This window comes from Harpia harpyja, chromosome 14, assembly GCF_026419915.1.
Source record: "Harpia harpyja isolate bHarHar1 chromosome 14, bHarHar1 primary haplotype, whole genome shotgun sequence".
Taxonomy (NCBI): Eukaryota; Metazoa; Chordata; class Aves; order Accipitriformes; family Accipitridae; genus Harpia; species Harpia harpyja.
In genome coordinates this window covers 32784385-32800258 of record NC_068953.1, presented here as the reverse complement: position 1 = coordinate 32800258, position 15874 = coordinate 32784385, and the positions used below count along the sequence as shown (strand labels likewise).

The 15874-nt window shown below is 37.4% G+C and overlaps 1 protein-coding gene across 13 annotated transcripts in view; it reads right to left on the bottom strand.

Moving 5' to 3' along the window:
- The window catches only part of TJP1 (tight junction protein 1), a 201582-nt gene that overhangs the window by 57478 nt on the left and 128230 nt on the right, over window positions 1-15874 (bottom strand). The gene's annotated exons all lie outside the window — the stretch shown is intronic.

Genomic DNA, 15874 nt, shown 5'->3' with positions numbered 1-15874 from the left:
CCAAAGCCAGGGGAGAAGAGACATTGGCTACCATAACTAGAACGAAATCACAGAGTAATTACGGGACAAGAGGCTTTGCATAGGCTTCAAATTAAACTCTGTAGGTATTCAGATTTACATAACCATCATGCCTTTTCCCATCCCACCCTAGAGACATACAGCTAGGATTTTTTCCTTCCTGTTTGCACATCAAAGCAGGGGAAGGGACAAAGGAATTAACATGTTCAAGAGCATTAATTGTTGACCAGAACTTCCTAGCAGCATGTTGCCTTTATGCATACAAAGCAAAACTGCAAACTTCAAAATCTATAAAATGCCCTCTTCTCATGACGAGCCATTTGGTAGACTTCCAATTATTCGGACCATTGTAAGTGAACCAAACCTGAATTTTATGTAAAACTCGGCATGCAAATTTAGAAAGCTTTTTAAGTAAGGAATTACCAAAAATTACAATCTTTCAGATCAAATAGCTTTAAGGCCTTCCTTCTCCAGTTTAAACTTCACCTTTTACTTCCCCAATTGAGCATTTAAGGTGATAAAAAAGCCAAAGTATAACTAAAAGCACAGTTCCAAAGTAAAAAAGCCACACCCAGAAAGCCAGAAGTTAACCTTAAAAACGGTCACAAAGCTACTTCTGTATTTACATCAGCAATCAAAAATAAACTCATTTAAGTGGAACAAACTGCCTCACCAGCAGCTTTAACCACGACACTAACCTCTCTTCCTACAATTTCAAATATATCAAGGATACAGGATTATACTCTTGACCAAAACTGCATCATGTCCATTCATCACTACTCTGGAATGCACATTCCCAAACAGCAGAGAAAACTATGCAGGCAGAAATGATCAGGGCCATTATAAAATATGCATTGTGCTTCTACCAGAACTGCATCTTCTAACTACCTGGAACCACATTTAAAACCGGAGCCTTTGCAAGGGCAAACTCCTCCCTTTTTGAATGTTGTTCCAATTGTACTTTAACTTAAAAACTGCAAGCATCAAAACTATTACCTGACACTCCAGTTTGCAAACTGAAAATTCACTGAAGTTTACACAACATTTACCTCACCCCTTTATTACTCCAGCACTCCTTGCGGTACAGAAGGTAGCTTCATTGAACTTCTACATTACGAATGTAATATATTCTAAGAAAATAACAAAAGGTTACAGACCAGGGGAAATAACTAGTGTAGAAGTTTAAGTCTTTCCCCATCTGTTACCTTGTCTCTTTAAGCTTCACATTCTAAAAAAAGTTAAGGCTTTAATTGACAAAGGAGAACAACTTCACTTGAAGAGTGCCAAAGTTCAAAAAGAAGCAGGGAAGAAAGCTAACAGACATCCCACTTCACCGTGTTTTTCCCCTCTGCGTAAGTTTATTCGCATTGCTGCATATTAGCTCCAATCTGTTCCACAAGAAAAAAGTAATCAACAGCAGAAGTGCTTCCACACTCTTGCCCTACTTGAGCCAGCCCCTTGACTCTAGAGAGGGAAGGTGTACATCAACACGTAACGTCATTTAATTTCACAGCTAAACTTAAGTTCTTTCAAGAGCAGAACTTCACTCCAGTTTTGGGTTTTGTACCACACTCTTGCTTGCCCTTGGATGCTCCTCACCACCAGCAGCCCAAACATCAGGTGTGTTACTGATATCTGCAAGTCAAAGACCCAGAAGGTCCTTTTTGCAACAACACATGGTCTTTTCTGGGCCTTGGATAAATCAGCAATGTAGTTTTAGGATTGCTGCATGACTTTTTTTTTTTTTTTAAGGAGCTTTTTAAGTTGTTACAAGGCAATACAGAAAAAATGTACTTCAAGCTCTTTTCCCATTCCACCTCTGCTTTACATCTTGCAACTACACAGCAAACCAAGGACATATTTTAGCTACCCAATCCTGACAAACACATCATAAATTGAACACATTAAGGTTCCATGAGCATGCACGAACCATCTCATGATAGTGGTGCCATTTTTCCTTGACAGTCCACTGTCAGCTTAGGAGTCAGTGCTCCCAAGCCATACTTACTCTCAAAAGATCAAAGACAACACATGCATTATCATATCAATAGTGCAGATTATTGATGCATATACTTAATATACAATGGCACTGCAACACTTCACACAAGTGCCAAGTTTCTGCAGGGTTTATCTTCTTCCTCCAAACTGGAGCAAAGGCTGTTGCAAAGCATTAGGTACAGCACAGCTTAATATCATTATTTCAAATAATCGACAGTCCTGCATATCTACATAGTACACATCATTGCATCAGTACAATTAAACATAAATGTTAGTATTATTTTGAAATACTTTTCAAAAGCAGTATTTTAGATCTACTTATGTTTTCTTTATTTTTGGGATACAATACAACCACATTTTCAAGATTGTTTTTTTCCTACTGCTACTAGAGCTGGGTATGCAATTTTTCCAAGATGAAATCTGAGCTTCTCATGTAAGCAAGTGATAAGCATCAAAACACACACAATTGCAGTATCTGAAGTTTGCACTTGGAAGTCTGCCTAAACAAGGCTGATAGAACGGTACAGTTGACTGAATTACAAAGCATTTTTGCTTTTTAGTGGTCTCACTTTGCATTTGTTCCGTAACACATTTAAGGGCCTCTTCCCCCCCCTCCCCCCCCCCCCAAATTAGTCAACTCCAGCACAAGTTAAAAGAATGTTTAGCATAAGCCATTTATATCAATTCAAGAAAAAGCATCCAACATGACCAAAGTAGTGCTCATAATTAAATGAGCTTCAGTTACCTTCATAGACTTGTTTTCAAAACTGGGAAGAGGAAGAACAAAGTTTGCATGCCCTAGAAGCACTCACCAGAAAAAAAAAAAATTACTGAGGTATTAAAGAAAGCTACAAATACAACCCAGTAAACACAGGCAGCAGTTTGACACGCATCAAGAATGTCTGACAAGGAAAATCTAGACATACCAGCACTGTAAGTTACACTGAAAGCTTTCTGTTGGCAGGTTGAATAGCAAGAGAATGTCGTCGCATTTTTAGGAGAATTGTCATTAAACTACTGGCAGTCTCCCTATCTGTACAGGCCTGAACAACTACCTTCATTCTCAGCCTATGAAGCTATCAGCTTAAGTACCTAACACAGAGACACATCACAGAAATAATTTTCTATAGCAGTTAGTTTGATACCTTTTATAAACACACAAACAAGAAGAGTTAATTATGTTCAAGTACGTTATTCTGATTTTGCACAGATAAGACTCATGAAGTGAAGAATCCCAAACTAATCACTGCATAAAGACATGTCCCTAAAGTAATAGTGGACGTCATGGCTTCGACTCAACTTTGAAATCAGCATCAACTATGCAATAAGTAACACAAGCAGAGACACTACACCCTTAGAAGAGAAGACTTATGAGAAGCTGTTCATTCTCCCTAGGTAATCATCATTTCATAAAGAATAATCCTTGATTGCTAGCCAAGCTATGGTGAAGATGATGACAAGCACGTAGAGTATTTCAGAAGAGGAACTCTGAAAACAAGGACTAAAAATAAAAGTCTATACATAACTACTCAGACATGCTACCCATCAAACCCACCTCTTAGCAAGTATTTCCCATCTGTGCTTAATGGGCAGATGTCTTTTTCATTTACTCAGCACATTTTTTGAAATGAAAAAGCATGAATGACATTCTAGCTGTTTATCCAACCAGCTGGAGAAGAAACTGGATAAGCTCTTGGTTAACAGCTGAAATGCCTGTATAATTTTGGCCTATGACCTGTTTATCCTAGGTTACAGCTACAGTTCATTCAACTGTTGCCCTAAAAAACTATCAAGTTACATGTCTGCAAGAACTAGATGCTGGGGATGGTGGGGGGAGAAGGAAGCAACTGAATCACCTACAAACCTGCAAAATCAGCTAGCCTTTTTTTTTTTTTGAAAGGAACATCTTTCCTAAATGAGTAAAAAACCTCAAGAGTTTAGCTTCAGTACAGCAGACAAATCTGTTTGATAAGTCAGTTCAACGGAAACCACTACCAGAAGGCCATGGTTTGCAGAGAAACCATTTAATCCAGAGTATTCTTTGGAAAAAATCCTGAAGACTAAATAGGTGAGGATAAAAAACAGTGAAAAAGTTGGTCAGAAAGATGAGAAACAAAACAGTACTTCCAGCAAAGACAGTTATAGTTCAGTCTTTTTTCAATAAAGCCAGAATTGAACAGCAAAAGAAAACTTACTGTAAAAGAGTGCTTTCAAAGCTTGACTGATTTAATATTTGTACCTTCATAGTCATGCAAGTTCTAATAATTTATAAGAGAAAATTAAGTACAGTGACACTATCTACTAAATTTGTACTTCTTATATCAATGTATTGATTTAGTTGCATCTTTTTCCGCTAATTTTTGTAGGTTCACCTTCAGAAGTCATTCCTTTTGAAATTTAATCCTCTAAAAGATACTGTAATGTTATCAACAGGTATAGTAATGCATCTTTTTTGCCTCACTGCGCCATTTAAGTTGATCCAGATTAACAAATGTTGAACTGAGCCGTGGAAAATATTTTTCCTCTATGGAAGTGAAGCTGCAACTACAAAAAGATAATTTGAATATTTACAAAGAACAAACTTCCTTGCCCTACCAATCACCACAAAGAGCGCAGACTTTTTTTACCCAGAAGAGTAGGAAAATACTCACTATGGAATTACACTGTTCAGTCAGTCTCCTGCCATAAATTCATTACTCATTCCATTCTCTTCACTGCATTGCTATAGCAGGAAAAAATATATTGCATCCTTTTACAACTTAAAATTTATATCTTAGTGCACTGTCACTGTATACTATTTAGCTACACAGCAAAAAGCAATTTTAAATACACCAGCCACTTATCCCTGAAGAGGCACTACTGCTTCAAGAGATTTTAGGCACAGGCTCTGAGTATTTTGCCATTACTGGAAATGCAGTAAACACAGGTGAATACCTGTAGTCATACTCCCCCCAAACAAGGAGACAATGATGCCATGCTGCACAACAGAAGCTCAGTCTTAGAATTATAGGGAACGTCATACATGATATACATACACAGTATCAATCAAATGATACTACTTTGTTTTCTACCTCTCAGCAGAATAGAACAGAGATGCTTAATTTTTGATCCAAACACATTGAACTCAAACAGACTTAGAATCTGAGGTACAAGTAACCAACACATTCCCCGGAGTCAAAGGTTAAATTGTGAATTGGTGAACTTTGCCCTTCATAGGTAATGGGCTATTATACTTCTTATTGCACATGCTTACTTGCATTAGACATCCACTTCCCACAAACATCCAGTGCCTTATTTTCAGTGAGAATATGGATTCTCTGTTAAGTGTCTTTGGAAAGCAAAACACAGTTTATCCTTGTAACATTCTAGCCAGGCTACTGGAATTAAAGATTTTATGCTTTTGGACTTACTTTTCCTCTTCCTATGACCCTTGCAAGTTAGGCACTACCTGATCTAACAACTATTAATAAAATTAAAGAGATTAAAAAAGTCAAGTCAGTTTAATTTTTATTCATGTTGTAGTCCTGCTTCTACTAAAGAAGGTACTGGCATTATAGTTCCCATGTATGATGCCCATTAAGCATTACATACTCAAAAGAAACATTTACTTACCAGCTTCTTCCTACTCTTTGCAACCAATTCAGGAAAAATCATTAGATCTCCAACTTCTATACAACATATGCTACATTTCAGGAAACTACTGTCCACTGTATTGGTCATCATCAATAAAAGACCATTGTTTTTTAATCCCTTCTCTCCCCTGCTTTGCCCAGCCACACACACCCTTTCTCCCCCCCTAATCTACCCACTCTTTAAAGCCACCACATCAACTTTTCAAGGCTGCTTATTTGCAACAGCTCTGAATAAACCACACAAACCAAATCTCTCGCACACTATTTCTGAAGTGAAAATTAACACAAATACAATTTAAACGGAGACAGGTCAACAATTGGGCCCAGATAAGAACTGTGTGTGTAGTCAGCAGGGGAGAAGTGTTGTTATAGAAAATGGGGGCTAAAAGCATGGAATGAGAGCCAGCTTTGTTCACAGTCAGTAGCCTAAGTGCCTATCAGTCAGCAAAAGCATTTTTAAAACAGCTGCATCAAAGCTTTCTGCAAGTTAGTCAGCATGTGACAGGCCAGCACATTACAACAGTGCCACAGCAATCTCTGCATAATAGGAGTGCTCAGAGTGACCCGAAAGGTCAGTGTTTTCAAGCATTCCAGTAATCTGTAAATTGCCTTGGCTTATCGCTTGGAAGCAACATAATTACATTGCTTGAAGGGCTAGGACAGTAAAGACAGATTTTAGGTATTATGTTTTGGTCAGCCACATACTAACCTCCACACTGTAAGTATATCCAGGAAATATGGACTAATGTACAAATAAAAAATAAAGGAACATTAAAACATGGAAAAATTTGCTTTTCTGATAGAGGGCAAACTATTTACTAAGTTTTGTAACACTATCTACAGTATTTTATCAAGTATAAATATCTTTGAGGGGTTTTTTATTTCTCTAACAAGAGTTCCAAAATGTTATTTTCTATAAAACTAGTTTTTAAATACATAAGTTTTTAAATACAGAAAGACTGAAACTACTGAGCAAATCAAAAGATCCTGTTGTGGAAGCTAAAAGGTAGAGCAAGCAAAATCTAGTTTCATACTAAGCGTCCAGTTCCGTTTGAAAAATGGTACTTTCTATAAGAGGTAAGAGAAATTATTACTGCCAGCTATAAACATCCCAAGAAGTTTACTTAGAGCAAAGCAAGGCCAGTCATTGACTTTATTCCAAGAATTTTCTAGAAATACAAAAGAAAAATTGGATCCCTCAGTCTATCTACCTCACAAGATTAAAAAATTAGTATTTAGTTGCCAACAGCCTCATCAGGATTGTAGCAAGATTCAAACTATTTCAACTCGTTATTTGATTCATGTGCTTCTCTCCTATCATAGACCACAGCATATAGCACAGCAACCTCATCACAAGGCTCCTGGAACAGGTATCTGTATTTGCAGCTCACTACATAGTTTACTTCACCCTGTCCTGTGTAGCCCTTTTGCTGCACAGAAGATGACTGTCTGCTTACTCTACAAATCTATTCCTACTACTTCATTCTAGGTGACTTCAAGCATTCTTCATTCACACAGAAGGGAGTAAAACAAAGGACAAATACAAAACCGTAAAAATTCTCCATTTTAATTCAACCCTAGAGAAGAATGGAAAAAGCCCATACATTTCTCCGACTGCTTGCTTTTGTTTAAAGTGTTTTTATTATCAGTAACTAAAGGCATGTTTGATTTTATTTTTTTTTTAAGGCAGATAGTCAATGTAATCAGAAGTTCAGGCTAGCAAAATGCATGCTGCAGAAATATCACATTCAAGTTTAAAGGCACCCCCCACCTGTTTGCATTTTAAACTAAGATGCTAGTACACTTTGAAGTACAGAATATAAATCTCTCATTGTTGTCAACCAAACTAAGTTTACAGCCAAAAAGATAGTCCTAGCATTACAAATAATCCAACTGACTTAAAAGATACTGTCATAATGCTGGAAGGGGAAAAAAAAAAAAATGCGCAACACCACTGGTCATTCTGAAGGAGCAATGATCTCAGCAACTCTCAATCGTTGGCTTCTTACTATTGTTTACACATCTTCCCAAATAGAGAGGCATTTACCAATTGCAGATAAACCAACAAGAAAACCTCTTAAGTTAGCATTGGTTTATTTCAAATGAATCATCTCTGACTTTATACACCCTCAAAGGCAAAGAGTTATTCAAAACTAAAAATCCAAACATACGCTTAATGTATATTTCAACTTTCAACCCCCAAATTCCTCTTAACAGGCAGGACAGGCAGCTATGAAATCAGACAAAAATTATGAAATTTCATTTGCAACAACGCCATGTATTGATTACATAATCTTGTATTTCAGATAGAAAATGTAATAGGAAAAAAAACACTTGAAAAAGAACAGAACGGGTTCCTGGGAATAGCACACCAGCAGAGAAACTGCACTAACAGAGACACGTTTCTGGGATCACTGACTCCCCTCTCCCAAGAGGAACTGCAATTTGTGATTGGCTAGACAGCCACCTCCTAACTTTTATTTTCTTGGGCTGGGGACAGGGTTAACCGACATTAATTTTCAATCCTATCTGCAGCTCTTCTCAGCATGCAAGAGCCCCCACCTCAGCTCCTCCCCAATATCAGGAGGGCAGAAACCCCAGGACATTTGAGGAAGCTGACAAATATGGCCAAAGAAAAATTATATTCTTAACATTAAAAATACTGCCAGTGTTCACAGACCATTTGGGGTGTGGGAGTGGTTGCACCTTTAGGCTGCTGGGGTGGTATTCCCTCTCAGCTGGAAAAGCATACTGTGAAAGTAAGTAATTCTCAACTACCCCCCTTCCTTAAATAGACTGTTTTAGCTGGAGAAGAAGAGGACTTTCCATAAGCCAGAACACACAGTACAAGAATGGGTAAGCAGTAGGTGCATTTCAGCGCATTTTCTTCACAGCTTCTCATTATTTCTCATCTAAGTTTGCATTCTTACAGGTTTTGAAATATATCCAGCTTGCTATGGAAGGTCTTATTATCTAGAATTCTGTATAGAATCCTAGAGTCCTTCAAACTGTCCTTTATTTGCTTTAGCATTTAAAAGAGCTTTTATAATTTTCTTTTCCTCTCCCCACTGCCTTCAGCTCTCTTACAGAAAGCAGGAATAAGCAAATGAGCTCACGTGACAGCTACAAGAAACAATACTCCTGCAACTTGAGCAAAAGATCTACATTTTTATTATGGCTCTTTCAGAGGTTCAGTCTGATACTATTATATTCTTTTTTTTTTTTTTAATGGTAATCTTTAAAAACAATGATACAGTTAGTCTTAACGAGACAATTCTGTGAGTAAGGCTTAGTCGTACAACACAAGGTTTCACAATAATTATTTGGAGAGTCCAGACACCTCAGCTTTTGTGCTAAGGTTTTTGTTTCTTTGCTGGGGAGGGCAGAAGCAAGAAAAAAGAGGAAGAATAGGTAGTTGACTCAGGATTAAAAATTGTCTGCTTGCCTTTAGCTCCCTCTTTCCTTTCGTTCTCTTCTCCCTCAAATACCACCTAGTATTTTCCTCCTTGTTTTCTTTCTGCAGTTCTTTTCCTCCCATCATAGCTTTCACTTTTGGCTTAGCCAACAGAAGCTTGCACAAAAATCCAGGAAAGGTAGGCAAATACAATTACAACACAACCAAAGACAGATCTTTGGCCTCCCCCGGTGAAAGTTCATTTGAGAAAGCAGATGCCAACCTTTCATTCAGAAGATGACAGAATTCAAACAACTCAAAGTATTGCACAGACCTAGCTATTCCAGCTTCCCCCTCTTAATTCTTAAAAGACAATACTCTCTTGCAGTAGCCTGGAACATGTCTGCTATTTATTAATTTCTGAATCCTCCTTGCTTGTAAAGACCAACTTCATCTGATGCACTCTTGGCAACTCCATGAAGGAGAACACACTGATGCAGACATTTTCAGTTTCAGAGATGTCTAAGAAATACTGAGTGGCAAAGACAATATTCCGCCAAGGCACATAATATCAGAAGAACAGGAGGTATGGGGCGACAACACGCACAACAAAAACTTTGCAGTGATACAGTGCCTCTGCCATTGACATTTCATGGCCCACTTACCACCTTACAGATAAGCAACACTTATTTTTCAGCCTAACCGGTACCACTGCACCTAAGAAATGTAAAATACAGGGGTCAGCAGCTGCAAGATGAATATAATAGACTAAATCAGAGTTGCATACTGACAGGGTATTCAAACAGTTTTACTGATAGATCCCCTAACTTGGAACTCAGCAGTTTCCTGGACAGCTCTAAGGAGCATTTACCATCTAACTACCAACAATAAACTACAAAAAACTACGTGAGCAAGATTGGAAAAGATAAGCTGGCATACTACAGAGTGCTTCTACAGCACTCTACCCGATTCAGATGAAACATGTTTTTGGTTCAAGCCATTAATATGCTTTTTATAAACCTGTAGACCTTTCTTGTATTCCCTAGCTAAAGGCTCCCTGTTTTAGAAGCATTAATCCAGTCTACACTATCCATAGGGGGCAAAACCCAAACAAAATGCAAGTCCATTTAGTTCTCTCATATGAGATTACCCTCCAGGAATTTCCATTCCTACACAGCTGGGTTATTAACAGAGGAGTTTATCCTGCATGCGATGGCAAATCACTTTCCACAACTTAATTTCAATTTTGAAGGAAACACAAGTTCTTTTGTCAGAAAGCCATGCCTTCAAGATCTTAATACCCACTGGAAATACTATTTTAGGGAGTCCAGATTTACAGGAAAAGCCTGTACCTTTTCCACATAACACTATGCTGGAAAACTACTTCATGTGGAGGCATTTATGGGCAAAGGAGTATTTTTCCAAATAACACGTAGGAACAATGCTGGGTCACGTGAGATATTTAAACAAGCATCCTGTGCTGAGACGGTTAACATGATCTGGCCTTCACCCAGATTTAATTGTGGGGAAGCCAGTCATCTAAAATGAACATGAATTACAGATTTATTATGAGTCTTGGAATTTGTTCAGATAAACAATACTTGGCATGTTTAGCCCCAGGTACTATCCTGATCCTGTATTAGTTACAACTGACTAATTATTTGATACCACATTGTCAAGTAGCACCTTTTAAAGTTACTTTTCCTAGACTTTTACAGTTACAGTAATTCCAATTGTTACTTTCTACTAGAAACAACAAATCTTCAGATGGCATAATTTAAGCCTATTATATTTTCAATGAAGCTGAAAGCAACTGTGTAAATACTTCCCTCTCTGCTTTTTTTTTTTTATTTGTTAAGACTTGTAAATTTGGGGTTTTTTTTAAATCATTTTATAGCAATGTGTGCCAGGTCAGTCCTTTCACAAAGTCATGTCACCACTGCTCATAATTTAAGTAATACAAAAACTGACATCATTGTTCAAATTTCACAATCTGTCCTGTTTCATTACGCTACTGCTTCTAGTTATAATTTAATGTTATTATTTCCTTTTAATTAACTCTGTTTAAAAAATTGAGCAGTGTCTCTTCAGCCACAAGTTACTTGTTCATAATTTTTGTATTATCCAACTTCATAATTAATGTAACCAAGTCATTAATGCTGTAGCAATAGCGACACTGTTGTAGCAGTTGTGGTCTAAAGAAAGATAATCAACAAGATTTTCAGGAAAGGGCAACTGTTTTTCTTCCAGCCACACCAACTCTTCTTAAAGAGCTAGGTCCAAAAGCTTGACCATATGCTCTGAAATGTATTAACAAGTCTAAAATACACCATCTCTTTCTCTATGCATCTTGCTTATTCTATGTCCCATCTGGATACATCATAAGAAACAGTCACCAGCCTAGAGTGTAAATAGCTTAAACAGGGCCATTTAATATTTACAAGAAAAATTTAAAGCTGGATACATAAATGGGGGCCATCTGTCAAAATGATTGCTGACCCAACGGGGTAGAGGGGTAGACATTGTTACTGGACCCCATTCAAACTGGGTAAGGAACAGCCTATACAATCCCAAAGGATCATGAGTTGAAAACTAATTACTGCCTGGTTTAGGAGGGGTGGGGGGAATATTTTGTAATTAAGCTTCTAAGAAAGAACTCAAATGTAAAAAGCAGTAGTGAGGAAGACAGAAGACAGCTCTTCAGTGCAGTACTTACTGGGAAAAGGCTTGGAACTACAAATCAAAGAAACTGCCTACTTTTGCTCAATTTCTATTTTTAGCATATCAGTACTTTGCATATGTGGGGGTGGGGAGACTAAAACAGTATCAAAGCAGTACCAAGTTCTGTTATTGCTTCCTCTGCTATGAAAAACTAACAAAACACCTTATGATGAGTTACGCAGGCCAAAAAGGGTCATAGTCCACTTGCCCACATCTCATAAGAACATGAACTTCTCCAACTCAACATTCCCTACTGCTATCGTCTTACTGAATTTAGGCTGCCCTCCCCCACCACAAAAGGGTAGAACATCTGTTTATAATGGATTAGGAAACAAGAATCCTATTAGAGATTACCAAATACCCTTGAGAAAATAAATACTATTTTAACATAAAGCCAATATTTACATTTTGAGCACCTACAATACATTGGATTTTTCCAAGTGTCTAAATAAATCCTGATGTGCAAAGGCAGGAAACAACTCTAAAGAGCTACTGAAGATTGTACAGAGTTAGGAACAGCAAATGTGAGCTAAGTATCCAGTCCTGCACACACCAAGACAGTTCTCCAACCCTGCAGTAGCCCATCTACATAGCTCAAACAGTCCACAGGGCTTGTGGCTTAAGGAATTATCTAAGGATATACCACAGCAGGAAAATCCCATGGATAACCAAGCAGATACCATTGTCCCTGGACCTGTGGCCTCAGCTGCGCTTGTTACTCTGCAGGGTCCAAGGGACCCACACTGGACCTTACAGCATTCAGATGAACGTGTTCCTCCGTCTTCTCGGATCCTTCACTGAAGCACATCACAGCCCCTCAAAACAAGGGCAACCCTACTATTTATGAGGTTAGAGCACATATTTAATTAATCTGTCCCTAAAATAGCATAATTGTAAGACAAAACAATGTTTTCATTTCAGGACTTTTTGGAGTCAGCATAAATACACTGCACAGAATCATGGAATTCATTTTAAAACTTCCCTACGGCTGTTTGCTTAATCAGTACATTCAGTGAAGAAGTCATTAGCAATGTATTTGCCTGAGAAAACACTGAGCATAGTTTCATATTAATTTCTGTTGCATTTATACTATGATAACCAGGAAAAATTGGGGGGATATAAATGACCAATGCCTTTTTTAACCAGAGGGTAGTTTGCTGTACAGATTACGTAACTTCAGACATCCTATAAATTTAACAATAAGCATTTGCTTCAAATACTAACCCTTACCTCAAGTAGACACTTAGAATTTGACACAGTGTTAATAAACCAAACATTGGGACTATTAATTTTGACACAGACACAAATACAGCTTTACTCTCCCCACTCTGCGACTGTAATCTGATTTCGATATACACAAGACATCACCTTTCCTCTAGTTACAGAGGATAGGAGAACAAAACAGAAGAAAGGATCCTATTTCATACTACAAGCTTGTTGGCATGACCTGCAACAAAACGGGTGAACAGTTGGGTCCTTGGTCAGAACTTCACTGACTTTGATACAAAGTTTTTGGATGAGTGCTTTGACCTGAGACAGACAACTCTTCCGCATACCATTTCAAGTAACAAACCCCAAAGTATTTAGCACAATTCACAGCTTGAATAGTTCACTATGTACAGGTCTGTTTTCAACTCAGTATCTTATGCTGAGGACTTTTTATCAAGTATTTTCATGAGTCCTTATACTGTAAAGTTTTGACCACGATGGTACACCGTACTCTTCACTTCAAGCACCAATTCAAAATACCATGTTTTGAGCCTTTTTTTGTTTAGGCAGAAGTCCAATATCTATTCTCACAGCTTTTAAGTAGTAGTACAACATGTATGTTAAAATACCTATGACATCCAGTAACCCATTTCTAGATGGTTTCCTTGAAACAAAGATTAGCTAGCTGGTCACTGATAAGGTCTTACTGATTTTCCACTCTATAAAGGTGGAACCAGCTCCCAGGCACCGTCAGATTTCAAGTTGTTTACATTACAGTAATCTTTGTGCTGCATGTTGAATGAGAAGCAAACACCAGAATACACTTCATTATGACCTACAGAGTGTGGAGCTCATGGCTATTCTCACATTACAATAAAATTCACACTGAAAAATACACCTGAACTATCATTTGGTAGCTGAAGTTGCCTATAGTCATAACTGGAACAGTCAAAGAATTTAAGAAAATCCACATCCAAAATATAAGTTATATAGATATTTTTTTTTTTAAAACAAAACATTAAAATAAGTATTTCCTAGGGTCCAAATAAAACTTACGGGACACTATCAAAATTAAATCCAGTCATTTTACAGGATTTTTTTTCCAAGTAGAAGGTAGGTTCTGATGTTAAACCAAATCTTCAGCTTATTTCCACACGCAGTGTTATTTCCCCATATGCATTTTCTATGTACTTTTTTCTTCTTTGTTGTTATAGTTGAAGAATCTCACCAGCAACCTGAGAATTGATCTAATGTTACAGCATTCATATAGACTTAAATCAGAAAAACAAAATACTGTTCCAAACTTCGTGCTCTCATAGATTACAGCACATTAAAAAAACACTGTAAAAGCTTGCGCGTATATCCTCTACAGGAAACAAATACATTGGTGTCTCGAAGTAGGATTTGGGGTAGAACGCTAACCCACATTTATGAAAACTATAGGTCAATCCCTCTATAGCAGAGGAAACCAAAGAGTCCTTGCAATCAGCAAGTCTTGAACTGTTAACATGATCAAGTTCTCAACTTCTGATTGAAGTGGTAGATAATACAATACGTGCCTGGAGCTAGGAAGACAGTTAGAACAACCAAAATTCAGTTAATTACAGGACTGAGGTAAAAGACTGGGAAATATTCTTTGTGCACGTACTTAAAACTAGAACAAAGTCTCAAGAACTCAGGTTCGGCATTCAAAAAGGCTGTAGGATTCAGGAAGTCCTGTCCCCACATTTACTACTTAAAAGCATTTGTATTTTCTTTTTTAACCAATGTGGACTATATTTGAACTCTCAGCTTAAAGGTGGAAAGCTTTACAGCTCATTACCAATACCCTGACACACTCATTCCCACAGCATCAATTAGTATTGTTCAAAAAGACATCAGAAGAGATTAGGCCCCTTACATTTTGTAATCACAGCCACCACTAGATTAGACCACAAGCAACATTTCATTTCTCTCACTGTTTCCTATTGTATAATACCAACAGCTACAGCAAGCATTTAAAACCTTAATAAGAACACATTCTTTTACAGTATAGCAGGGATAAAGTTAAGAAACCAAAACTCAAGGGCAGTGGAAGGTAGCATAAGGAATGTTGATAACAGGGCATAACACAATCAATCATACCAGCCAAGATTCCCACATGTACAAATAAGAACTATTCAGCTAATCGAAAAAATTTTTTTTGTTCTCTTGTGGTCAAGTGTGCCAAGATAAACGTGGACACGGACACAAGGCCCACAAGGCTAAAAAGTACATTAAGTAACAATTAAGAGAAAAACATTCACAGAGGTTTTTTTTAATGTATTACAACCGCAAAAATGAGAAACCAGATACCACGACCGACGGCGTGATGAAGGAAACAAGATCTGAAACTTGAACACAGAAGTCCTCCAATATTCTACTATTTCTAAAATATTTATAATCCCCCCATCTACAACTATTAAAACTATAAGCACAGTAGCCCAGGAACTAATGGCTGAAGTAGAAGTAACACTACCCATCTATTGAAAGCATTTCTGTTTTGACAAGGAAATTCGTATGAACTGTATGCATAAGGTTCTAGTCTCTAAAGACATTTCTGTGATCAAGATCAAAAAGGTAAGAAATAACTTTGATAAAAGGCTATTACAGACTGTAAGAATTTACACTAAAAAAGTTACAGGACTTAGAATTTTTTTTTTTTCCTGAGAAAGAGATACGCTATTTCAAATACATGATTTCTATAAAATCTGAAAGTGTACCAGTGAAGAGTTAATCCCAAGGGAGACTATATTTTGCAACATTCTTAATTTAACATACCTTTCAGTATAATTAATTTGGCTGATATTGTATACATGCTCAAAGGGCCAGTTTGATATGACCACGATCTGGAATAAGTTTCAAGTAACATCTATGGTAACAT